Below are 27,474 nucleotides of genomic sequence, written 5' to 3' on the forward strand. Positions count from 1 at the left end.
AGAAACATGATTATTGTAAGTCAGAAATAAGTTATAGAAGTAGGTTTGACTAATTTTCTACTTCCTTCAAGAAGCTTCAATGCAACATCAGAGTAACTGGAAAACACTGATTTCAGATGTTCCAAAAGAAAACCTGTATTTCTAGCTAAATCATAACATAACTCACTTTTTAAAAATGAAGAAATTAAGCTATCCCCAGTTTTTTTGAAATCAGTGTAAAGATTAAAACTTACCATTTTGAGTCCAACATTTATATAGAATCTACAGTATAGAATTTGAGTATATGCATTCTACATATACAAATGAGTATATGTGCTATGTACATACTTCTATTTATATATATTTCTACTTCAGAGAGATCTGTACTTGCTTTTTTTTTAAAAAAGAAGATTCCACTTATTTATTCATGAGAGACACAGAGAGAGGCAGAGACATAGGCAGAGGGAGAAGCAGGCTCCTCAAGGGGAGCCTGATGCGGAACTCGATCCCAGGACCCTGGGATCATGCCCTGAGCCAAAGGCAGACACTCAACCACTGAGCCACCCAAGCATCCCTCTGTACTTGCTTATAACTTCCTTTAGGGTTTAGCAACCTTATTTCTGGAGTTCATTTTCTGTAAGTAGTGAATGCTGTTTGAAGATGAATTAAGTACAAAAGATTAATTTTGCCATTTTTCTTAGTATTTTAAGCAATACCAAACTCAAAGTGGCACAGCCCGCTAGACTTTTTTTTCCCCCGGATATTTACTATGTGAAATCTTATTAATATGGTACTTGGGGAGGGAAGCTTTCTGGACTTTATTTTCCACAATATCAGAATAAATTCAACTGACAGTTATATGTGTTAGTTAAGGCCCTGATTTTCTAACTATTCTCAAACATCTCCCCTGCAGCCACTTTCCAGATGCCTCCAGAAACCTGTTCACTCTGATGGCCACTGAAATCCTTTGACTTTGCCAATTTAGGCCAATTTTGAATGCTGATTTAAAAGTAGACAGCTAAAATGATCCAAAAATATATTCGCTGAATTCTTAAGAATAAGAAAAATGTAAAAATTACCAAGCAGAATTGTAATTTACCAGAATATGTGGGTAAAATAATCCATCTAATGTATGAATAGAAAGGCATCAAATCAATAAGTCCACTCTAGAACACCACCATCACAGGTCCTGTTTTGTTTTTTTTTTTTCTTTTATTACAGTGTGATAGAAATTCATTCCCTACAACCACTAGATTTGTCACAAAGATAACCTAATTTTGCCATCTCGTCTGAATGTTTTTTATTCCCTTTTTTTAAAGCATGTCATTAATTACATATCTACCTTTAAATGACTCCTTATTTACCAGTGGTTTGGATTCTGCATTTAAAAAGAAGATTGGAATTGGTTTTATTTCAGATAAGAAACAGATAAAAGCCAAACTTGGCCAAATGTTATCCACTGTTTTTCTCGAGGATAACTTAATTATTTTATAATTCTGTACTGTCTTTGCTATTGTGAGACAGCTTTCTCTCTGTCAGATTTTAATAATTCTTCCCTCTCTGTTAGGCATCTTAACAAAGAGTCTCTCAAACAGAAATGAGCGGATTACCCCACAGCTTCACATACATCCTGGTGAATATCCTGTTCACAATTTAGGCGATGAAAGCAAAACCTACAGTTGTTTTAATTTGGAACCAAAATAATCACTTCTCTCCAGTGAGGCTTAGAGGGGAAGAAAATGGGCCAGAGTCTTCCTGTAGGAAAAAAAAAAAAAAATACTTTGCAGAGGGGCAATGCAGCAGGGGAGAAAAAAATAAAACAATAAAACAAACGCAAAACCTTACAGTGGGTAAATAGGCTAGTGAAAGAAAGGCCATCTGATCGCATGGAAACACCCTGGGCTGGGGTCCTTAGCTCTATGGTCCCGCCGGCGTGTAAACTGCACGTGTGTATGTAGGGGGGTGTGTGTGTGTATGTACACACAGAGATTTAATGGGGAGCACAGAGGGAATTAGAAAGAGCCTGGCCCGTTTTTAATTTGGGTCTGTTTGCTTGCATTTAGCACTTAAGGGCTTCTACATTCAGTTTGCTCAAAAGAGTGATGAAGCACTCCTTGCTTATGCCTCAAATCAGAAATGCATGAAGTGCAGCTGCAGAGATAATACATTTTCCCCAAAGGCTTTGGCTGAGCAAATTAGGTGTCAATGGGGTGCCTGCGCAGGCAGTACTCTCTCTAATTAGTCTCTTGAGCCTAGTTGGTGGCGGGTATGAGATGATCTAATCAATTGGTCTGTGTCTGATGGTTCGTGTAAAAATCCTACCAGGCAGACTCTCTCCCACAGGTCACCCACCTGCACAGCGGGACTGCTCATTTTCATTTTTCATCTCCTCCATCACATGATGCTGACAGTTGGTTTTAAGAAAATTGAATCCAAAAAATATCTAGTTCATAGGGCACATGGGTCAGAACAAAGTTGCATTATGGGTACCAGCGATCCAATTAATTAATATTTATAGCTGAGAAGCTCTATGTAGATATTTCTGAATAAGGATTTTATCAATAAAAATCCAATTTCTTGTTTAAAACATTCATTTCTAGGGAAAGAGCATTGTGAAAGCAGAAAGCAAGAAAGCACGATAAAAATGGCACCCAGTAATCGGATGATATATATACCTATGAGTTGATGTGCACTTAGTTGAGCTTATAGCATATTCACTGTTCATTTGTTTTGTATATGTGGTCTATTTTAATAATCAATTAAATGTAAGGGAAGGATATATGTCGCTATTATATTTTGCTTCCCTGGGAATGTTGTATACCCTCCCTCCTTTCACCTACCTCCTCACACATCAAATGTATGATTACATTTGGATCTTGAATTTTTCTGGCAGTAAATTGACCTACCTTATATATAGTCCTTGAAAATCAAAACTGATGCTGATGCTGCCCAAGGAGGAAGAAGGGCATCCCATGCTGCTGATGTCAGGCAGGATGCTTAGCACAATTCGGGCTATAGAGTCATGTCATCTCACATAGAGGGGAAAGAGGCTGCCTCTCATTTGCACCTCCCTTCCTTTTTATTACTGACTCTTTCCATTAAATGCCTGAGCCCAAACCTAAGTAAAAGACTTATCCATAATCACTGTGTTCACCATTTATTATCCAATTACTATTATTATGTATTATCCTTTATTATCCAATTCTGCTTATGCCTTGGGTTAGGTACATACTATTCTTCTAGAGATTACACTTAAAGAATCAGGACAAAGGCATAGACACACACCATCAATGGCTGAAAAGAAAGTTTAAATCAACCCAACAGGATAGTAACATGCCATGGATTATGTGACAGCATTGTTTATTATTACATCAAATCAGATATGATGAAAATCAAATCATTCAAATGGAATGACATGAGATTTAAAAAAAAAAGAGAGAGAGAGAGCTTGGCCCACAGGAAGGTGTTAATTCTACCCACCTTTTTGGCCAGTGATATATCTGTGGATGGCCCTTTCTGTACCCAGCACTGTGCCCTTTCAGCAAGAGCACAGGCACAGCATTTGCCTCCAGTCAATGTGCCGTGAGAGAACCCTAGTTCTAAAAACTTACTCTACTCCCCAATTTTCAGATTCCACCTTCTCCCTTCCTATTTGTTCAGCAATGAGTATCTGCGCAGGGTCTTGGCTGCACTCTAGGGATACAATAGTCAACAAAACCAAGCTTAATCAGAAAAATAATGATGCCACCTGCCTCCTTACTTGCTCCATCACAGGAAGTGTCCCCACGCGGGAAGGACATTTGAAACCACTTGTTCAGGAGGTCAGCCTGGGCAGGTCAGCATTCTGTGGATTAAAGTGGTAGAATGGAGGAAAGCCAGGCAATGACTACCCTTGGGGGTACCCAAGGGTCAAGTCGACCCTTGAACAACACGGATTTGAACGACCCAAGTTTACTTACATGCTGATTTTTTTTTATAAATACGGAACAGTACCATAAATGTATTTTCTCTTCCTTATGATTTCCTTAATAACGTTTTCTTTGCTCTAGCTGACTGTATTGTAGGAATACAGTACATAATACACATATAAAATATGTGTTAATCAACTGTTCCTGTTACCAGTAAATCTTTCAGTCAATGGTAGGCAATTAGTAGTTAAGTTTTTGAGGAGTCAAAAGTTCTATTCAGATTTTCAACTGTGCGAGGGGCCAGTGCCCCGATCCCTACATTGTTCAAGAGTCCACTATAGATCATTTCTGTGTGGCTATGGGAACTCCATGCCTAGGTAAGCACATGTCAGAACAAACCCATAGCTTTTCCATTTGTCCAGGATGGGCAGGTTTCCTGGAAGAACTGAAATCTCTGTTTAAGTAACATGGAAGAGAAAGAGCATTTTTTTCATTTGCTTAATAAAAATCTGAAGTTTGGTAGCAGGGTTAGGTACTAGCTGAAGATACCTGTAGACAGGTGTGTTTGAAATGTTGCGGAGACAAGTGCTATCTGTCTCTAATGTCGTGGGACTCAGGAAAGATGTCAGTGGAGAAGTCAGGATGTATGATTGCATGGGAGCAACAGGTAGAGCAAAAGATGGATTTACCTCATTTCCCTGGAAGAATGGGGGCTAAGGCAGTTGTTCTCATTTAGGTATTTTTGCTAGGGTGGTGACTTGTTTAAGAAGAGGTTTGATAAAGGCATATCTGGCAACCTGGCAGGGGTGAGGGCTGGTGCAGTGAGCCACAAGCAGCAAGTATTTGAGATAAGATCGAGGAGTTTGGACTTAGTGTTAACAAAGGGCCTATATGGGATATCCATCCAACCAGGCTTCTCCCTCCACCCCCAGGCCTCTCCCAGAAACTTGAGGTAAGGGCTTTTGTTTACATTTGTCTCAGTCACTAAGGACAGAGAACTCTTAAGAATGAATTGTTACCTGTTACCTCTATCTCATACCATATACAAAAACTAACTCAAAATGGATTGAAGATCTAAATGTAGGGATTAAAACTATAAAACTCTTAGAAGAAAATGTAAATCTTTATAACCTTAAATTTGACAATGGATTTTTAGATATGACACCAAAACCACAAGCAACAAAAGAAAAAAATGCATAAATTGGACTTACTCCAATTAAAATTTTTTTGTGCATCAAAGAATATTATCAACAGAGTGAAAAGACAGTCCATAAAATGGGAGTAAATAATTTGCACATCAAGGGATTGATATCCAAAATATATACAGAGTCCTACGGCTCAAAAACAAAAAGACAAAAAACCTAATTTAAAAACAAAGGACTTAGAATAGATATTTCTCCAAAGAAGATATACAGATGGCCAATAAGCACATGAAAAAGTGCTCAACTTAGCTAATCAATAGGTAAATGCAAATCAAAACCACAATGAGATACCAGTTCACCCCACTAGGATGTCTATAATAAAAAAAAATCAAAAACAGAAAATAACAAATATTGGCCAGGGTGTTGTGCAGAAATTGAAATCTTTATGTTCCACTGGTGGTAATATAAAATGGTGCAGCCACTGTGGAAAATGGTTTGCCAGTTCTCCAAAAGTTAAATATAAAATTGCAATGTGACCCAGCAATTCCACTCCTAGGTATTTACCCAAAGGGGGTAGCAAAAATGTTTTGGAACTAGGTAGAGGTGATGTTTGCATAACATTGTGAATATCCTAAATGCCACTGAATTATATGATTTAAAATGGTTAATTTTAGGTTCTATGAATTTCACCTCAATAAAAAAGAAAGGATGGAAGGTTAACCTTCCAAAAAGTCATCATATTAAGCAGAGGAAATGAGTAGAGAGTAGAGAGGACGCCCTTCTTAACAGTCAGGCCAGAGTATTTTGCTTTCTTGGTCAAGGTAGCACCACACAGTCAGTGCACAACAGCCTGCATGACCAGCAGTAGGACAGCGGTGCTGTAAGGTTCTCAGCAAAAGGCCAAAGTTCTTTCTCTGCTTGGGAAGATGACGGTGTAGCACTGTAGATGGGGACAAGCAGGCGTAAGCAGGCCTCAGGGACCTTGAACTTCTAAATGGAAATGAGGAGTTGGTTCTAGGACTCAGTGGAGCTGGAATCTCTGTGCTGGTGACTCGATCCCAGGAGTGTTTCTTTTCATCCTTCCTGGCAAGACATTACTTTCCCATCCTAGGGACTCAATGAAAATGCTTAAGGGCCAAAAAGAAATGTGGAGAGGAAAAGAGGGAACATTCCTGCTTTCTTTTTGAACCGCTCACATGGAAGTAGTTACCAAGTTTAAGCAGGCACCATTGGAAATGCAGTTATATGCAGGATGTTGGGAAGAGGCTGGCAATTCAGGTCATGCTGGCCAATTTTCATTCTGCTGAAACTAGGTCTGATAATAGGCAACCAAGGAATTATGTACAGCTGGGCTTTTTTGAAAGCATGTATGTGATCCATTTTTCTATTTCATGTCCATAAAAATGAACACGAGGATATGTCCTTTTAATGGTCTGTATGATGCTACAGGCACTTAATTAAGACCAGTATTCCTACTAATGATTTGGGGAAGGAAATTTGCTGAATTTCTTTTTCTCTAAATAATCCAAGAAGAGGTTAGACCATTTAAATTCATGGAGTTAAATTATTTTAAGGGGAAAAAATGGAAGCAGAACATTTGTTTATCATACTGTGAGAACTGTTTTGGTGAAGGAAATCACTCTGCCTCTGATACATGTGCTTGGGCGGCTGTGGAGAAAACGGATAGGCCCACTTTGGCCTGACCAATTTTGATGTCTCATGTAATTTAGAAAAAATGAATGATGTAAAGTTGGTTTATTTTTATTTTTTTTTGTTTTTTGTTTTTTGTTTTTACATATAGCAATTTTCTCTTTTCCTCCTTCCAGGATTAAGTTGTCATCATTCTGGGAAGAAAAAAAAAAAAAACATTAATGAAGTGGCCAATAATACGAAGGGAATCACGGATCGGTTTCCTTCCCCTCCCTGCGGTGGATTTCACTTACAAGAAAATTGAAGCTGGCAAGACCCTGTTTTCTCTGCAATTTATTTAAAACCTTGCACGCATTTGGATACCTTGTGATTTCCAAGAACTATGTGAAGATTAAGCTTTGCTTACTGATACATGGCATGTATTCTTTTCAGTCTTTTGTGTTTGATTTTGTTTGATTTCCCTCTGCAGCGCAGCATCTCTGTAAAGGTTTTTATGCTTTCACCAGCCATGTCTTAAATACATTAAGACAACACATTTGGTGTTCACACTTCTTTAGTAATGTCTGTACTTGAAAGCCACATAGTGGCATAAAACAATGTGTGTTTTCTTTGAGAGCAGTGCACATTTTGCAACCACAAGGAAGGACATTTTTAACTAAAGCAAACCCCTGTTCTCAGACTGACTTGACAACTTGGTCCCAGGATGTGGGGCCCCACTTGTCGCTTACTTTTTGAGGACTTTTGCAAATATGGTTTTTTTCTTGGAAATAACTGCACATGTATATAGGATATCGGAATCTGCTTAGCATTCTCAAGCCACATAGCATGACTGTTTTCCAAGTAGGTTGGAAGTAAAGAAATATCAAGAATTAAGAACAAAGACAGGGATCATTGCTTCCTTTTCAACCTCTGGAAATTGAGGTAACTTTTTACATGTTTTCTGGGTCTTGTCAACATCTTATATTTTCCATCCATTCTGTTATGCTTCAGGAGTGTTTTCTAAATGGAAGAGAAAAGAATGAGGAACAGAATGCTTAAAACTCGGGTACAAAAGAATTATATCTGCTGGATGAGCCCTGAAAGCCATCTTGGCTAGTTACCATTTAAAAAAGCATTTTACAAAGTTATCCAGAGTTTAAAAATTGCTCATTTACACCAAAGCACCTTCAAACTACACTTTTTAAAACATTCCAAATTGATTGGAAGACATCATTGGGGACCTTGACTTTGGTCTCCTGGAAAAAAAATGGTTGAATGCAGATTGTAGAAACAATGCAAGAGTCTTGCTTTCCAAGATGGCAAGGGAGAAAGAAAGGCCCAGCTTCCCTTATTGAGAAGATGCAGGCCCTTGAAGAATGAAGGCGCGTATGTGACCAGGAGGGAAAAGGGTACTGGGCACACACTGTGCTTTGATGGGGAAGGAGAGCTGCCTGATGCAGGCCTTCTCCCAGTGGGGCCGGCCTCACTGCGCAACCCCAAATAATACTGAGGCCAAGGGGGCAGTTAGGGAACTTCATCCAAAGCACGAAACCTAGCTCCTCAGAACACCAGTTCCTATGGAAATACTTTCATGTACACTGTTTTACATTTTCTTATTGGTCAGAAAGAAGGGGAGACTGAGAACGTGAAATGCATTGCACTTTTTAGGATCAAGACTAGGAATTTTGAGCCAGTTTGACACAGACATTCTCTGAGAGTCACATGAGGGAAAAGCTTGTCTATAGTCAAAGCCAGTATTCCTAGATAATTGGACCCAGAACTTCTAAGCATTACAAGCGGACCTTCCCTGGAGTGGGGAGTGAATAAATATGTCAAGGTCACAATCCATCCCATGCACAAGTAGCATTTGTGGAAAGCTCCTAGGTGCAAAGCAACGAATTATTTACTAATTGATTTTAAAGACAGCAAAAGTTACCGGAGGCCAGAGTGTTTACTGTTTGCTACCTAGAAGGCTTTCCCATTCTTCTCTCTCGGACATTCCAACCTATTGGAAGTCTTTAGCAGTATTTTAATGTGTGCTTAAACATGCAATCAAGAGCAGCTTTGCCTATGATTTGTTTTGAATTATTTATTTGGAGGAGAGGCATAACTTTTGTATTTTACTAACTTTCAACCAAGAGCAGCTGATGATTAAATCTTGCTATTTAATAAGCTTTCTAAGTTGAACATTTGAAAATATTTACTATTAAAAGACTTGGATTAGGAATGTTAGGGTCATTCAGAGATATATGCCCCTGTCATAGGCAGCTTCTCTCGGGAAATCAAACATAATGCTACTCAGTGTGGAGGGAAATCTGTTTTTTACACAGACATGTGTCTCAAAAGGTCTCATGTAGTAGGAGATTTGTAGTTCCCTATCCTTGTCATTGATACAAGAAATCCAAAGTTTGGTTCGTCTCTCTCCCCCCTCCTCTTATAGGCAATCCATCCTCCCTTCTCTTCTCCCCCCACCCCCTCCCACAGAGGGCAGCCATGAAAATCATTACAGGATGTGCTCATTAGCAGATTTATTATTCTATTGAGAAAGCACTGGAATGTTTTGTGAGATTATTTTTATATGAAGTACTAGCCTGAATTCATACAGCTGGAATATTAGGAACTCATTAGATGGTGATGGTATCAATGCAACATCAGTGAACACACAGTATTCTGAAAGAAAATTTGGGACCTAATTTCCATTTTCTTAAAGAAACAGTTTGGTTGACTTAAAAATGCAGGACACATAAGACATGAAAAAATATTCTGCGTGCTCAAATAGGAAACAAAAACAAAACAGGGGGCATAAGGCAGGGGTGGCTGCCCCTCCACTGATACAAGGGTGAGAAGCTATTTCTACCTCCCAGGAGTGATAAGAAGTTTCCAGGGAAGCCTCCAGGTTTGCAGACAAAGTAAGACCTCTGGGTATCCTCCCCTCAGTGTGTACATGACAGCCAGTGTAACTAATACCCTAGGTTCTGTGTCTATATAAGATACTCATCTGTGAATTGTACTTACTGGCTTTGTAATCTTTGTTACACAAGAGGATGTTTAGGTTGTACATACTGGGGTAGATTATTGCCTGGCCCCTATACATAGGAATATGCTGCATAATTGCACATAACTTCTATCTCTCTTACTGGCTTATAGGCAGAAGAAACCACATATGTTACTGCCTTGCAATTTTCTCATATACCAAAAACAAAACAAACAAAAAAATGTCTCAAGTAAAATAAGCAATCTCTTATTTTCATTCCCCTTCCTAAGCAGCATATTTTAGAGGCACATACAAAATCTACATTCTCTAGTGAGGAGTGGATTTTTTTTTAATTTTTCTTTTGTCTTTTTTTTTTTTTTTTTTGTATGATACACTGAGATGTGTACTTTGTAGCAGAGGGTGGGTACCTAAGAAATGTGTTAGCATCATTCAGAAAACTATTATACTCCAAAATGAAACATAGTAAGGAGAATGGAATAATACATGTTGCATATTTGTTACCAAGTGTAATTTGTCTGTACTATGAAAGATGTAATGGTTTGTCAGCTGTCACTGTTGTTTTCTTGTAACATGATATGGAATAAAGTATAGCAGAATCTCTGTACATTTTCTTGCTACGTCTTCTTGGTAGGTGCCAGATAACACCATATAGTGTCAAAGAAACATTGTCTTAAAAACTCTGAGACACAGTCATTTTTAGAGTGAAATAAGAAAGCAAACACATACGGCTCTTGGATATGGGAGGGAGTTAGCTGGAATGTTCCAGGAATCTGTTAAGCCCTCCCTTTTCTTTTTTTAAGATTTTACTTTTTAAGTAATCTCTACACTCAATGTGAGACTGGAAACTACAACCCTAAGATCAAGAGTTGCATGCTCTATCCACTAAGCCAGCCAGGCACCCCAAACCCTCCCTTTATTGTCAGACTTGAGTAAAGATGTAGAGGCTACATAAAACAAGTCTGGGAGCTTCAGGATCGCAATTCCACAAGCTCCTTAATGACGTCCACCACACGTTCCAGGCCTCTGACCTGATCTGGTTTTGTTTAATGACAATCCTACTTATGTTTTATTGTCTCTTTCATAATTATCCTATACATGTTCTAAGATGAGGTGAGTAGGTTACCCTCCACTGAATCCAAATCAAAGCTTCAACATGTCCACATACTGCCAGAAGCATCCTTCCCTGAGCTGAGCAGACTTCCCTGAACACCACCTAGCGAGTGCCTGTGCCTGACTGGGCAGGGCACTGTTGGCAGCCCACACTTGGGTCGGCAGTGCTGCCTCAGGAAGCCAGTCACATTTCTGTCATCACCTCCTCCTCCTTGTTGGATCTGTCAGCTTCACACCTGCAAACAAAGCCCCCCATGATTTCATAAATTGCTACTAGTATTTGTGTCAGGTACACATATTAATTTATAGGTACACTATTTGGTGATTTTTAAAATGCTCACCCTTGAAGGGGACCCTGGGTGGCTCAGTCAGTCACTCAGCAAGTGTCTGACTCTTGATTTCAGCTTAGGTCATGATTTCAGGGTCATGACTTGAGCCCTTTGTAGGGCTCTACCCTCAGCAGGGAGTCTGCTTGAGATTCTCTCTGCCCCCACCTCCGTCCCCCCAACCTCCACCAGCTCCTGAGCTCTCTTGTGCCCTCGCTCTCAAATAAATAAATAAATAAATAAATAAATAAATAAATAAATATTGTTTAAAAAATGCATACCCTTGAAGGCAAAAATTACGGTCCAGGTCTTATGTTAGGGTGACTCCAGACCCCTGGCTTCCCCCTGGAAAGAACTCACTCACCAGCAGCAGCCACCTCAGGTGATCCTTCCCTCACACCTCTCCTGCAACTGAGTTTATAAGCCCTTCACAAGCTTAACATTCTTGAAAATGTCAGAGTTTATAAGCCCTTCTCTAGCTTAACATTCTCACAAAACCAAATGTAAGTGTTCCCACTGATGCACATTCCATTGCAGAAAAGCTCATGAGAGCCACCACATCTTCAGCTGCCCAACTGCCAAGCTATTTCCCCTAAAGCCTCAAATCATCTATGCCCAGGGCACGTGCATTTTCACATGGTCCTGCCACCACCAGTGGATTCTGAGACAGGAGATTGGGTAAAGGCTGACTTCGTGGTAGCCAAGGCAGAGATAATGAGATAATAAGCAAATTTCTCAGTTCAATGGGAGCCATAAATCACCCTGGAAACATTCGAATTATAGAGATGTCAAAAGAATAACTTGGTTCTGGGAGTTGTTTCAAGGCAGCAAAATGCATGCCACCTTCCACCTTCCTATTCCCAACAGCTACAGTAGCACATGTGCCCACGGTGGAGGTCATTTCCACAAGCCTCAGCGGTGGGCTCACATTTTAGAGCCTCACTGTGTGATTGAATCCTATGAGCTCTTAATAAAAGAAAGAAGGAGGAAGAGGGCTGGCATCTACAAGAGGCCAAAGAAATCGCTTTGAGAAATATTTTTAACGTTTTAAATGTGGCAGTCAAGATGACAGTCGTCCCTCAGCTCCATAATTGCCCAACATCCTCTTCCTTTTCAGCAGAGCTATTCCAGCTCCGCCAGGGCAGAGGATGTGATGTGCGCTGGCTGAGACCAGCAGAGTCGGGAGGGCGGCACTCCTAGAGTTGCTGTTGGCCCCCAGAGTAAAGAGAAACCAGAGGGGAAGGTGTTGGAGCAACCCTGTGCCACTAGGTTAACACGTACAGTCGCTGAATAATGGTGGGCATTGTCAATCTCCGCAATGAGAACCCCACAGTGGCCCAGCAGCCTGCTGCTACCAGTGGGTGGTGGCGTTATGGGCATTAGCTTCTAGAAGCTTATACAGCAGAGGGGGCGAGGATAAAGGACACAAATCAGGGGAAAACTGACAAGATTAAAAAAATCCAAGGCCTCGTATTTACTGTTCATCCCCCATGCTCTCGGTGTACTATATTGTCTGCCTCGAGTCATGCTGAGAGAGAGCCAGGCACAATAATAGCTCGGAGCAGCCTTGCAGCCCCAGAGCCAGCCTCTGCCAACAGTGCTGACTGTGCTGGTGGAGAATGGGATTCTGATAGAGTTGTCTTTTTTCTCCTTCCCTGTGAGACCACCAATAATTATGGAGGGCACGCTGCAAAGATGGGGTAAGGGTCCCCTATTGGAGTACATCCTGAGAAGTGACCCAGCAGGGGTCCCTGCGAAGGTGTGTGCAACTATAGTCCAAGGTGGGCCCGCCTGACGGATGCACACAATGCTGGGCTCGCCCAGAGACACGTGTTTGAACCCACAGTTCAAGGATTTCAAGAAGTAGAAATGAAACTTGACTTTATACACCATACCACGGTGTGAAACAATGATCCTTCTCCCTCGCTTCTCCTTCTGCCGACTCAGGTGACTGGGGACCTTGTGTCCTCAGAGAAAGGAAATAATCCACTCAGATCCTCGGGGAAAGCAGGTACAAATCCCACAGCTTTATCCGGCCTCACATTTGGGGAATTCTGACCTTCATGTATGCATTCTCTTAGCTGGGTGACTCACGGCCCTGGCTCTCATTAGAATCATGGAGATGTCTTAAAAAACACCCCAACTCCAGACCAGTTCATCCTAAAATATTAAGAATGGGGCCCTGGCATTGGTCTGTTTGGGGAGCTCAACAGGTGGCTCTACTGAGAGACCTACAAGAGAACTGCTAGACTCTTTCCTTCCTTCCCTCCCTTCCTTCTTCCTTCCTTTCTAGGGGAAGGGTAGGCAAATTTTTCCTGCTAAGGGCCAGATAGTAAGTATATTCAGCTTTCCAAGCCATACAGTCTCTGTTACAACTACTCACTCTGCTGTCATAGCATGAAAGTGGCCATGCACAATACACACATGAATGGGTTTGGCTGTGTGCCAATCACATGATTCGTAGGTACTGAAGTTGGAATTGCACACAATTTTCACATATCATGAAATATTTTTCTTTTGATTTTTAAACACTATTTGTAAATGGAAAACCAATTTTAGCTCACAGCCTATATAAAAACATACAATGGGCAAGAATTTGCCTGGGGTCTATTGCTTGCTTACCTTGGCTTAGAATATAGTCCTAGTAATGGTGGAGGCAAGGGCCACCCCTGACATTAGCTGGGCCCAAGGGTAGAGTCAAAATGGAGGCCTGTACCTTGTATCTCAATATTTAAAAATATAAATCTAACTAACTAAATGTCAAATATATTCTCCTCTCTTACCATTATGTCTTCATAATAACCTACAAAGCCAGGGTTGCACTTGGAATTACTAGACTTCTCAAAGATCTTCGCCAAAGGGGGTCAGCACATAGCCCGGTTTAAGCCATCTTTCCTGCTTTTCACCTCCCACTCCTAGCTCTAGGGGTGTGGAGCCAGAGTTAGGGGCTACATATGCATGTGTATCAACACTCTAGCCCCCACATGCATACTCAGTCCTACCCTTGGCAAACGCACCTCCTTGGCCAACCCTTGGGAACCCTGGGAACCCAGGGGCCTATCCTCAGGGAAGGTGCTTTAGGAGAAGACTCCATATACAGAGAGAATTCCAGAGTCCCAGACATCTAGAATATGTGGAGTCAAAGTGGGGGGTTCCTGTTGGGCATGACTGCATGAATCCCTCTTTCTGGAGTAGAGGGTAGGGTGGGGTGGTATGCTGCAGAACATCAGAGCCAGACCCTTTAAAATGTGAACCAGAACAGGAGCCCCTCTTGCCTGGATTTCAGGGTAGTGCTGAAGGGTGACAAGAGCCTAAGAAATAGTTCTGGTGGATTTTCAGGTTCCTTGTGCATTTCATTGACCCACTCTACTCCAAAGCCATAGAGGTGGGCTTCATAATGTGAGGTCAAACCATTGTGACAAAAAGGCAAAAAGTTGTTTTAGTCTATCTCTTCGAATTAAAGGATCTGGCCTCCTATCAGTCATGTACTGCAACCAGCTGGTACCAGTTCGTAGGAATTTTGTGAGTCAGTTCTTAAATCACTGATAACTTGAAATCAGATGGGAATATGTACACCACAGAAATGGGCAAACTGTACAAATCAGGTCCTTTTTTCTCTATATATGTTTTTCCTTTTTTTGGGAGCTGGTTTCCCAGCACACCCCTGCCTCTTGGCCATTTTCCTTCCAGGTTCATCTCCCACTCTTCATGGGCACATCTCCCACCTGCACATGCTGAACTTCCCACTGATCCCTGGATATTCCAGAACCTCATATGCCCTATTCTTTTGCAGATATTGTTCCCTATGATTAGAATGCCTTTTCCTGTTTTTCTAGCAGCCACATTCCTGTTAATCCTTAGACCCCGTTCAAAAAGTCTCGTACAAAACATTCCAATACTCCCCTCAGAACAATTCCTCCAAGTCCCTGCATCACTTTGAAAATAGAAACCATACAAATCTTCTTTTCGATCTCTTTATCCTCATGACTGACAATGGTGACCAAAGCCCAGTATTTAACAAATTTTTAATAAATCAGTTATTAAAGGATAATAAAGATTAAACAAGAGTAGAATGGAATATAGTTTACCTTCCTAAGAAAGTGCTTAGAATCCCATAGACAACATGAACATCCTACATGTGTACTATGTGTGACGGAACACAAAGCACTGCCTAGCTCTTATGGGAGAAAGTGAACCCAGAGAGGAGCAATCTCTTGTTGTCCTCAGGAGATCACAGAAGAAGGGTTCCTACACCTGGCTGACTGCCAAAATCACCTGGGGAGCTTTCTAAACATTCCTACTGAATCCCAGTCTCCGAGGTGCCAGTTTAGGTGTGTGTACCTTATAAAATCTCCTCAGAGGTTTCTATTGGTCAGCCTTGACAGTGAACCTGGATGGAAGTTTCAGTGTATAACCTTCTAACCAGTCTGTTCGTTTGTCTCAGATTTTTCCCTCCACCCTCTCCACATGCAGATTCTATTCAAAGCAAATCCTTTGAGACACACTCAGTTTGAGGGGAGCCTATTGACAAGTTCTTTCCTATGTCTTCACAAGGCAAAATAAGAAATGGAATTCCCAGTTGTTTCCCATGTTCTGTGAGGTAGTGGGAGCATTACTGAATCGGTACCTCTCATGTGGATGTCAGAATTACAGTATGTGTGCTGATATGCTTGTCTTATTGACTCCAGAAGAGAGCCACACCCTGAGGGAGGGGGCTAAATTACCCTTCGGTTTCTGTGCCAGTTGTCTGCCAAGCATACCAGAGAATTCACGGTAGTATTTTTTTTTTCTGCTGTTAGTTATTAACATCCAGGTGAGGTTGCATGCTTTCAGGTTTTACCAAGATTGAAAAACAAACACGGTTCTCTACAAATGTCATTTAAGGATTCCCGTTACTATTCATCCCATGCCATTTCATGACCAAGTTTATTTATAAGCTTATTATTAGAATCATACTATTTTTGTTCATCTCATTTTGTGGGGTCAGTAAACAGACCCCAAGAGTACAGGTGCATTTTTACTAAAATATTGCTGTCTTTGTGTGGAGGATATTGGCTGCTGACAAAGGTCCTATCATTAGTGACCCGGTTGGGCAGAAGGTTCATTTGGAAAGCCTAGAGGAAAGGCTTGTCCCATACTGCGGGGTAGACAGGCAGCTGTTTGCATGGGATAGAAGCAGATCTTGGGTGTGTGTGTCTCCCACCTTCCCTGCAATACAGAGAGAATCTGGGATGGGATGAGAAGGGGCCTCCGTGTTCCCTGTCTTGTCAGGTACAGATGTGCTAGAATTGATCTCAGGGTGGTACTAAGGGGAATTCCCAGGGTGACCTAGACTAGAATGCCCAAATAGGTTAACAAAGTCAGGGCACCAGGGAAAAAGAGAGAAAAGCTCAGAACAAAGTAATCTGGACAAAGCCTGGAGATGCTGGTCAACACTTCCAACTGGGTCTGCACAGACTCCTATGATACCACCTTGCTGAAGAACTCCAAGGATTCCCATTCACGGAGAATGTGACTGGTGTCCTCCTTGTTCCAATTATGTATTGCCATATAACAAATTGTCCCCAAATTTAGTGTTTCCAAACAACAGTCATTTATCATCTCTCACAATTTCTATGGGCAGGAGTTCAGGAGCAGTTTGGCTGTGTGGTTCTGGATTGCAATTTCTCATGAGGTTGTAGTCAGACGGTGGCTTAGCCTGGTCTGGTGCCACAGCTGGGAGGACTCAAAGAGCTGGGAACTGAAACAGCTAGAAGAGAGCACCACTAACTTCATGTGGGTTCTCTACAAGGCTTCCTAAGAATGAGGCTTAGATTAGCTGGACATTTTATTTGGTGGCTCGGGATGCACCAAGAGAATCAGGTGGAAGCTGTGTTGCTTTTTTATGACCTAGTATTCTATTTGTTGAAGTGAGTCACTAAGGCCAGCCTATATACACAGGCAGGAGAATTAGATTCCACCTTTCAATGGAAAAAATACCAAAAAATTATGGGCATGTTTTAAAACCATAACAATCTGGCCTCCAGCCAGAAGTTATTTATATCGATCCCACATGCAAATGCACTTGCCCCCTCCTAAGACCCCCAGATAGCTAATCTGGATGGCATCCATTTCAGGTTCAAGGTCTAGCTGCCCATCATCCAAATCAGGTTCAGGTGCTGCTCTGTAGGTGCAGATCCTCAATTACAACCTCCTGAATACTGTTTTTGATCTGAAGATCTGTGAACAAAAGTGTGAAGTTATTATTGCCCACCCCGACCCCAACATACTTTGGTAAGATAAGCATAGGATAGCCACTAGAGACCTTGCAGTACTCTGTGACAATCAGGTGATCAGTCTGTAGCAATTCTGAAATCCACCCAGGCACTGGTTAACCCAATTCCTTGATTAGAGCTGAGTAGGAATGATTCTTCATGGCACTTGATTCCTTTCTCTGGACTATTGGTTCCGCTATCTAACTTATCCTTTATGTTCTAGAAAATGTACACCAAATTTTAAAAGATCTATTTATTTGAGAGAGAGAGAGAAGAGAGCAAGGGGAGGAACAGAGAGAGAGGAAGAAAAGCAGACTCCCCACTGAGCACAGAACCCCCTACGCAGGGCAGGATCCCGTGAGCCTGAGATCATGACCTGAGCCAAAATCAAGAGTCGGACACTTAACCGACTGAACCATCCAGGCACCCCAAATATGTACCCCGCCTTGATAGCTGAGCAGTTTTCTCAGCCTGCTTCTTTTCCAAAGAATTTTAGGAACCCAAAATCCTCTTTTCATTTTAAACTACCTCTGTCCCTTTTTAGCCTGAGCTGGCAATGTTTTCATTAGTACAAATGTCTTTCAGATTTTGTTTTCCCCTCAGTCTTATTGAGCTTTACTCCATTAGACAAAAAGCGCATCCACAAATCTCACTGAGGTAAGCTTTTCTCTACCTTAGACCCCCTCTCAGGTGGACCAAGGGACTGTGCCCTTAAGATTTTTAGAAACATTTCTGTTAATGGAGACACCTAAAAGGTATGTTCTTAAGATCTTTAGAGGGACTTTCGGCTGTTTGAAAGAATCTGTAAGGCACTACCTTAAACGTATGAGGTCTCAACAAAGGAGTCTTGAGTCACACTGCTACCTTCATCTTTAGAAATTATATATTAATTTTAGCTTCATCTGCCATCTGGAAAGTATGAAAGTGAAAAATTATTTTATTTATTGAACCCCTAAAGTCTTGGCTCTTTTATTTAACACTGGTTTTTGGTTTGGTTTGATTGTTTGTATAACTTCAGCTCTCTCCTCTCATATTTTATGGCAGTTAGAAGGATCAGGAGACACCTTCATCACTGTGCCTTCATCACCGGGCCATGAGTCCATTAGGTCTGTTTTCTGTTTTCCATGTTACCCCTGGTGGAAATACTGCCAACACTTCAGAACCAGGGGTCTTTCTCCTCTAGCTGCCAATACTTTCCTGACTCTCCTTTACTTCTTTCCCCTCAGCCTCCCCAAAGCTCCTCTAATCTCCACCCTCCTCCCAGGTCCCAAACCACTGCCACATGTTTGCACTTCCATTATAGTAATGCCTTGCCTCTAGGTACCCCAAAATTTCCACTGATCTATTGCTGTGAAACAAGTCACCCTCAAAATCAATGGCCTAAAAACAACATTTGCTTGTTTTGTTTTCCATTGTTTCTGTTGATCCAGCTTTCTGGATCAGCCTGTTTGGCTGGTTCTGGCCCAAGGTTTCAGATATTACTGGGTTTAGGGCCAGCTCAAAGACTGCTTTGTTCACATATCTGGCCCATGGTCTGAGAAGACTTGCATGGGACTGCTGGATCTCTGTGGTCCCTCTCTGTGGGTTCTCTAGTGTGGAGGTATCCCTGCTCCAAGGGAATATACATCAAGAGATAAAGCCAGGTAGATGCCGTATCACCTTTGATGAATTGGCCTTAAAAGCCACATAGAATCGCTCCTGCTACCTATGCTTAATTAGAAGCAAGTCACTAAGGCCAGCCCAATATTTAAAGAGAGGGAATTAGACCCCACCTCTTGATGGGAGATGTTTCAAATCATTTGCAGACTTGTTTTAAAACTACTGCATCTCTGGAGTTAAACAACATAGAGGCACTGTCTTAGTGAGTGTGCTTGCCAGCTAGTCAGGATGAGTTTGGTCAACTGGAAGAAAATCCCAGACTGTGATTTTCTTGGAATTCTGGGACTTAGATTTCTGTTTTTAAAAGTATCTGCAACTGAATGCTATCCCACATAAGCACTTGGGAAACGGCCTACCCTATTGCCTCTGTATCTGGAGATGACTGCCTGGAGTCCTACTTAACCTCACAGGAAACCATGTGTTATACAGAATTTTGTTCTTGTCCTTCTTTTGCTTCCTGCTTCCCAAAGCCAAGCAGCCACTGTTCCGGAGGAAAAAGAGCTCTCCTCAAGTAGTCAACAAGCCAGCACCCTCTCCATCTCTAGCCTCTAAGACTCCCTAATGCTTGGATTTGATTTAGCCTGAGTAAGTAGCTTTCTCATACTAATTTTTTAAAACCCTGTTGTGCCAAAGGATTAAATAAGCAATTGCCCAGCTTTAAATGCCTCCCAGGAGACTAAATAACAGCTTTTGGGACAGGCAATCCAGTTTTTGAACCCACTTCATTTAAGGCAACAGAATCTCTTTTCTACAAGATTTTGACTGTGTGGAATGGAAGTGTTGTAGCCCTAGCTAAAATAGTTTGCAATCTATTTTCCAAGTGGAGAGAAATTGTAGGGGTGCAGAGATTTTTCTTTGTAGACTGACAAATGAAAGTATATATATGGGCATATGAGGGGGCAGTGCAAAGGAGTTATGTTCAACCCTCAGAGAAGACTGGAGTCTTCTTTTCTATATTTAGACCCTGTCTTGCAATTCATGAAAATGAATTGCTTGTTCTTTTCCTTCTTAAACCATTCTCCCTCTGCCCCCTACTCTCCCCAGGCTTTATTTATTTATTTTTTAAAATAACTGAGTCACATGTGAGCCATTCCTAAAGCTTAAGACTTATTTTTAACAACTTACTCAAACACAAATCCCATTGTTCACATCCTTAGGGACAGTGAGTTACTCCAGAGGAAAAAACGTAGAGATTTTTGTATACATTTTTTATTCAGTGAATAATTTATATTAAAATAAATTGTGCAGAAAATGTAAAAAGATCTTTCAGTAATCCAAAGATTACTGTACTAGGAAGCAAAAAAGAGAAATGGTTGAAATCCCCAAACCTTAGGAGGAAGCTGTGAGGGGAATTTTCATTCAAAGGTTTTTTAATGGTGTCTTTGTTGTTTTGAATGTTAAGTTTCTATCTATTGTTCCAGGGAATTCCCTCCATGCCACCTTGTGTTCACTTCTTCTTTCCCACTGTTAACATGTGTTGTTGGAAATCTAGGAAGTTTTTTTTTTTTAATGATTTATTTATTTTTGAGAGAGAGAGAGTGAGGAGTGGGAAGGGGGAGAGGGAAAAGGAGAGAGTCTCAAGCAGACTTCATGCGGAGCCCAACTCAGTGCTTGATCCTGTAACCCCAAGATTAGGATCTGAGCAGAAACCAAGAGTTGGACGTCAACTGACTGCACCACCTAGGCGTTCCTCTAGGAAGTTTTGACAGAGACTCAGCTAAGGTAAACCTCAAAGATCATTGATTTGCTATAGACCAGGTGAGTAAGGGAAGAAAAGTCAGCAACTGTGGCAGAACAGAGAAAGAGAAAGAGAAGCAGCAAGCTTTGATGACAGGATATATTGAATCAAATCAACTTCTAGCTCTTAGTCTCTTAACTTTAATTACATCTTTCCTTCTTGGGTATCAACAACAGTGCTGCCAAAACCCTACAGCTATGGGGGACAGAAACATTTAAATCTACCAGAGACAGATGGCAACATCAATCTTCATTGCGTTCTCTTAGAGGATTCCCAGCACTGCTGCCTTTTGTGGTGAATGGGACATTAGAGGTGACTATTTCCCACAAGGGTGCTTTTTAGATTCACCTTCAGGAAGTAAAGATGCTTCATTGTTTTAGTGGGGGTTGATTTTGTTGGCTAAGATTGTGGGAATTACGATAGCAATAGAAAGCTTATGCTGGGATAAATTACCAATTAGCAACCCTACAACTTCCTTTCTGCTCAGCCTCCAGGGATGGCAGATGAGATTGATGGCCGGTCACTTCTCCCCAAAAAGTTTGTCCATGACCTTACGAGGTGGCCAGGCTAATAGGTTGCCTTAATTTTAGCCAGGGAAAGCCCAACAGCCAAGCCCTACTTTTGAACAGAGAATCCCAAAGAATGTATTTGAATCTTCGATCATGCACTTAACCAGAACAGGGCCTTTTACTAAATTGTCTTATTGTTTTAATATTTTTCTGTTTATGACAATCCTTGGTCAAGTTTAATTATTCTTCACTAAGTACATGTAACATACTTTTTAAGATATATCTAGAAGTTAGCCTGTTCTATTTAAAAATACTTTTTGTGTTTGATTTTTAAAATCCAAATCCATAGAGGTACCTAGGTGGCACAGTTGGCTGAGGATCCAACTCTTGGTTTCTGTTCAGGTTGAGATCTTAGGGTCATGGGATTGAAATCCGTGTTGGGCTCTGTGCTCACAGATCTGCTTGGGCAGATTCTCCCTCACCTTCTGCGCCCACAAAGCTCTCTTATGCATGTGTGTGTGCTCTCTCTCTCAAATAAATAAATAAATAAAATCTTTAAAAATAAAAAAATAAAATCCAAATCTGGATATCTTCTATAATTATTAACAGCTCTCATTGCACTGGACATATCAGGGGGTTTTACAGATCTGTGTCATGACACTGAACAGGCTCCATGATATTTTCCCTGGCACCTGGGGTGTTTACATTAGTTTTAGTGCCAGTGAAAACAAGGTTGGTCTATGGCTACCATAGGAGATAGAACAGAAGAAACATGAGGCAGTCAATTCAGGAATCATACTGCAAACATTAAGAGCTAAAATTGAGGTTCTTGACACTATTCAAGGAGACATGTAGAACTGAGAAACAGATCTAGATTTAGAAGAAATGGAGTTCCATAATCTTTGATTAAAACCTCCATGGGGGATCCCTGGGTGGCGCAGTGGTTTAGCACCTGCCTTTGGCCCAGGGCGCGATCCTGGAGACCCGGGATTGAATCCCACGTCAGGCTCCCGGTGCATGGAGCCTCCTTCTCCCTCTGCCTATGTCTCTGCCTCTGTGTGTGTGTGTGTGTGTGTGTGTGTGTGTGTGTGTGACTATCATAAAAAAATAAAATAAAATAAAATAAAATAAAAATAAAAAATAAAACCTCCATGAACATAAGTGTTAAAATAAGCAACTTCTAGCAGCCAGGGAACCTCAACTGAATTTAAACACATCTAAAGAAGGGTTTGAAAGAGGGAACCTAGCACAAATAAGCAGCTGGCATGCAGGTTCTTTCTGTAGAAAAATAGTTAAGTCTTTCTAGAGCTTTAAGCCAGTTAAATGGGAACGCCCGTGTCTCACAGAATACCTAGAGTAACTAATAATTCTCAGGGTTTGCTCTAAACTTCATTGGTCTTGGGTGTCAGTATTTCCACTGCTTCTGTGAGACTCAGGCTCTCAATTTCCACCCCAAACAGCTTTAAGTGCTCTCATAGCTGCCCATTCATCCCATTTCAGGTCCTCCTCCATGATGTAACTGAGGACATCATTGTCCATCATTGTCCTCATTGTCTTCTGCTACACACTGTCCCCTGGTTTCTCTTGTGTTCTGTGTCCAGTCCAGACCTCAGTGGTCTTCCCAGTGGCACCCATTTCTTCTTATCTTGCTCCTCAGCCTGGAATCCTTTGCTTCCCACTAAACTGCTGACCTGTTCTCAGTCTCTCTCACATTTAGGCTTTCTCTCTGTATTCTAAGGCATTTTAACTAGAGCATACTAATGCCCCATTTTATTATAACTGTCCTCTCTGCATGACTCCAAGCTCTGCTTGCTCTCTGCATGAGCACAAGGTCTGGCACATAGTGAGCCCAAAACAAACGTTGAATTAGAACATGTGTAAGTGTCCTGCTCCTCCCCACCTTCCACACGAAATGCTGAATGATCACTGGCCATTCTGCAAAACTGCCCCCGGAAGCTATCCCTGGTCTGTCCCTGCTCTGCTTCCCCAGCACCCTATCTATAACCTTCCTTTTACTTCATTTCATCTACCTATATTAGGTTGTAAGTATTTATATTATTTATCTACTTACTCATTTGCAATTTCTGTGGCCCAAGGGGCCAAATATCAGTAATTTCCTAGGGTTCAGCCTAATAGAAAAACAGGGACACATGATGGTTATCTATTGGATAGCCCTAGGTTGAATGCTGGCTCTGTTGGTTTACTTGCTGTGTGTCCTTGTCAAGCTCCTCAGCTTCTCTGTGCCTCAGTTTCCTCATGTGTAAAATGGAAATAATCATAGCAACTATATGAGAGTAAAAGTTGAGGATTAAATGAGGTAAGGCATGTTAACATGCAGAACACAGGTCTTGGGTCATATAATAAATGTTAGCAACCATTAGTCAATAGATAAATGTTTACTGAAAGCCCACCATGTGCCAGGGATAGTGCTAGTTGTTAGAGATACAAAGATGGGTTAGCTAAAAGCAGGCTTGCCTTTGTGGAGCTCACAACCATTGGAATTAGGATAAAGAGTCTGACCAGTGCCACAAACAAGGAAGAACTGGATGCTCAAGGCACTGTTTCCCAAGTCTGCTGCTAGGGTGGAATCATCTATTTATAGATCTAGTTTCTCAACTTAACTGAAAGAGGCTTTGACTGTCTTTTTCCCTGGTATATAGTAGATACCACAGCTCAACAACTAGTCTACAGTGGATACTCAGGAAATGTGTGTTGAATAAATCAATATGTGAGTCAACTAATCAATGAATGAATGAGCCCTAAGGACATATGGGAGAGAAGCTTCTAAAATCAGTTCACAGCCAAAGCAGTCAGGAGTTCTTTCTTAGAAAATGAAAGTTGGGGACACCTGGGTGGCTCAGTGGTTGAGCATCTGCCTTTGGCTCAGGGCATGATCCTGGATTCCTGGGTTCACATCCTGCATCGGGCTCCCTGTCTGGAGCCTGCTTCTCTCTCTGCCTGTGTCTCTGCCTCTTTCTCTCTGTCTCATGAATAAATAAATAATTTTTTTTTTAAAAAATGGAAGTTGTCCAGTGATTTGCTACAGAGGCTTATAGGCCAGAATCTATTTTTGGTGGAAATGGCAAGGAAGTGTTGGTCAGCCAGATCTAGGTTTCTGACTGGTTATTGGTTATTTTTTAACTATTTTTTCATGAGGTTGTAACGAAAGAAAGAAGAAAGAAAGAAGAAAGAAAGAAAGAAAGAAAGAAAGAAAGAAACAAACAAACAAACAAACTATGGAACATTACTATTTATGCAAAGTATAATCATATAAACAAAGAAAGCAAGAGGTGATTTTTTTCATCATTCATTCATTCATTCATTAATTCATTCATTCATTTATTTCACAAGCATTCCATGTACAGGGCACTTGATACATAGCAAACATTTGGGAGAGAAACAACCACCCCCCAGCCACATTGTTTAATGGCCCTCTGCTTCAAGGTTTTGTTTCTCTTACCTTCTAACTGATTTCATTATGAACATCTACTCATTTGTTTAAGAAATATTTACCAGAAGCCAACTCTGGACCAGGCTCTGTGATGGGCATGAGGACTCAGTGATGAGCAAAAGCTGCCTCGGCCTTCGCTTCTATGAAATGTAGAGTCTAATGAAGAGGTACAATCAGATGATACAACAGGGGGCTGAGCTGGGGAATCAGGAGAGGCTTCCCAGAGGAAGTGACCTTTGAATGGAGATCTGAACATTGAGAGCAGAAAGAAACTGGAAAGTTGCAGATGCCAGTGTCAGGAGAGTAGTGGGCTGGTGCCACAGAGATGAAGGAGAGTCAGACAGGGGCCAAGGAAATTCAGGTCATATGATGAATTTTTAAGAATGTTAAGGAAAGATGTCATCTTCTCAGACTTACATTTTTCACTTTTCTCCATCAATTAGATTGTGCATTCTTTGAATCCTGAGGCCATGTCATACTCATTTTCACATTTTGGACCACATCCAGCAGAGGGCTTTGAATGCAGATGGTGCTCAATTAAGGCTTATTGGATATGGGACGGGATGCCAAAGACACGACCTTGTACTGAGATGTTAATAATGATCTAGTTCAGTGTATACTTTTTATTTCTAAACCAAAAAAAGTTCCTAGAATTCACCCCCCAACCCCGTGCTTTCCCCAGGCCACACGGATGAGAGATGAAGGGGCATGGCACTGTTTTTCACTTAAGAAATATTTCCGTTGATATTATTTCTCTATGAGAGAAAGAGTTCTCGGCTCTCCTTTTGCCTGGATTCTCATTAGGAGAACTGCTAGTTGGCCACAATCTCAACTGCAAAACTCACTAAGCATCATGTTGATGATTGCAGGTGAGTGGAGATAGGGAGTGTACTCTCTCTCCCTGGTGTCTTCTACCTCAGTCTGGTCAACAATACAGGGTTCCATGTTCCCTGGCTACTTTTTCATATTCTTAAAGCCTTTGCCACCCATAAGCCAGTCAGTAGGATTATGGGTGGCTTTTTGGGACTGTGACTTCTGTGGTATTGACTTTCCTTATATTTGGGGAGCGATGCTCAGCAACTATGGTAAATGCTCCCATATTCTGCTAGAGAAAATTTGAGGTCATTAGCAATACCTTTGCCACCTCCATCTTTGGATACTTAGGGAAAAGCACTTTAGAATAGGAATAACAGATAGAGATAAATTTCAGAGGCCCTTTTCACACAATGATGATTTTCTCAAAAATGGAACCAGATCTCAAGAATCTTTGTCCCCTCCTGAGAGGCTTTTCTTCCCACTATGTGGATAGTATGTGAATATGATTATATAAATGCAGCAGGAAGATGTGCTCCTGATCACTCTTTAAATCATTTGATGTTGGCAATCATCTCATTTTTAAAGCCACCAGAAACCACAGGTGATGCTAAATTACCCACATATTCTTACACAGCTTCCATATTTATCTGTGTGGCTGTTTTCCTCCTTCTTCTCCCCTTATGCCATTCTGTGATCCTGCCTCAGCCTCAGAGATTCAGAGTGGCCGGCTGCTGAACACATGAATACTAAAGAATTGGTTTCCTTAGTAACAATAACCGTGAAGCAGCTCTCAGAACTTCCTGCCTTTCTGTCTGTCTGACTTTCTGTTTGTTTTTTGTGGGTCGTTTGGAAAAAGATGCCCAAGCCAGGCCTGTCCATAAAAGATGCACATCAATTTTGTGACCCCTAAGCAGGAGGGAGGCTCATCTCTGCTGAGGTCACATTCCTTTTCTCAACCCGCTGCCCTATTCTGTGAGGTTACAGCTAAGCCAGAACACCTGCAATGGTTCATGACATCTCAGAATCTTTTTCTTTCTTCAAGTCAAAATTTGGAACCGCAAAGCCAGAATGTAGGACACATAACCGAAATGACTCTTTCTCTGTGGGTCACCAACATGGAACTTTCCAAAATGAAAACATCCTTTCTTTCCACAATATTTTTCATTATAAAAGGAAAATGTTAATTGGGCAGAGAAGGCATTACTGATTTTCTGGGATTTCTTTTTTTCAGCGTCTGTTGTGAGAAATTGCCCTCCTTCCTGCCCCAGCTCCCAACTTTAGTGAGGATGAACCTGCAAGGCCTGTCTCCCCGGAAGGAGCAGAAGGAGATGTGCCTCAGGAAGCTTTGTCCTACCGCGGGGCTCTGATCTTGTCTAGACTCTTGACGGATTGTGCCATCTTATCTCCTAGTCACTTACTGGGGTGCTTGATCCTCTCTGACTCCATCTCCTGGGTGGCCTGGGTTTCTGGCTGTGGCTATAGGAACATGCCTCTGCAAGGCAAAGCACATGCCTGTGCCTTCCTGTGCCAGCTGTCTTCTCAAGGCTGTATCCACTTGATGCAAACACAAACAGAGTACTGCTTAGTGCTCAGCATAATGCCGGACACTGGGGCCAAGAATGACACAGTCCCTGCCCCCATGAGGTACGCAGTCTGAAAGAGTAATTTAGGTGCAGGGCAGTGGTTAGAGTCCACTACAATAGGAGCTATACCCAGGGTAATGAGGACCACTGAAGAGAAGCCTATAAAATTGGAAGCAGAACAGGGAAAAAGTTCCTGAAGAGGTTATGCCTAAGTTAAATTAAAAAAATATATATACATATAGTAGGAATAGGTAAAAATGTCGAATACTTACTACAGACTAGGAACTTGACATGTGCTGTACAATCATTATTTAATTCCCACAGCTGCTGTAAAACAGATTCTATTACCATCCCCACTCTATAAACTGAGGCTCA

General features: G+C 41.4%; 1 protein-coding gene across 5 annotated transcripts in view; it reads left to right on the forward strand.

The window, feature by feature from the left end:
- CDK14 (cyclin dependent kinase 14) overlaps nt 1-10,257 on the forward strand; it is a 722,297-nt gene extending 712,040 nt beyond the window's left edge. For all 5 annotated transcript variants that reach the window (XM_035698550.2, XM_035698549.2, XM_025471429.3 and 2 more), the window contains one exon: nt 6,856-10,257. The gene's annotated coding sequence lies outside the window, so the exon portion shown is untranslated. The remainder of the gene's footprint in view (nt 1-6,855) is intronic.
- Nucleotides 10,258-27,474: the final 17,217 nt, after the last annotated feature.

Source organism: Canis lupus, chromosome 14 (assembly GCF_003254725.2).
Source record: "Canis lupus dingo isolate Sandy chromosome 14, ASM325472v2, whole genome shotgun sequence".
NCBI classification, from domain to species: domain Eukaryota; kingdom Metazoa; phylum Chordata; class Mammalia; order Carnivora; family Canidae; genus Canis; species Canis lupus.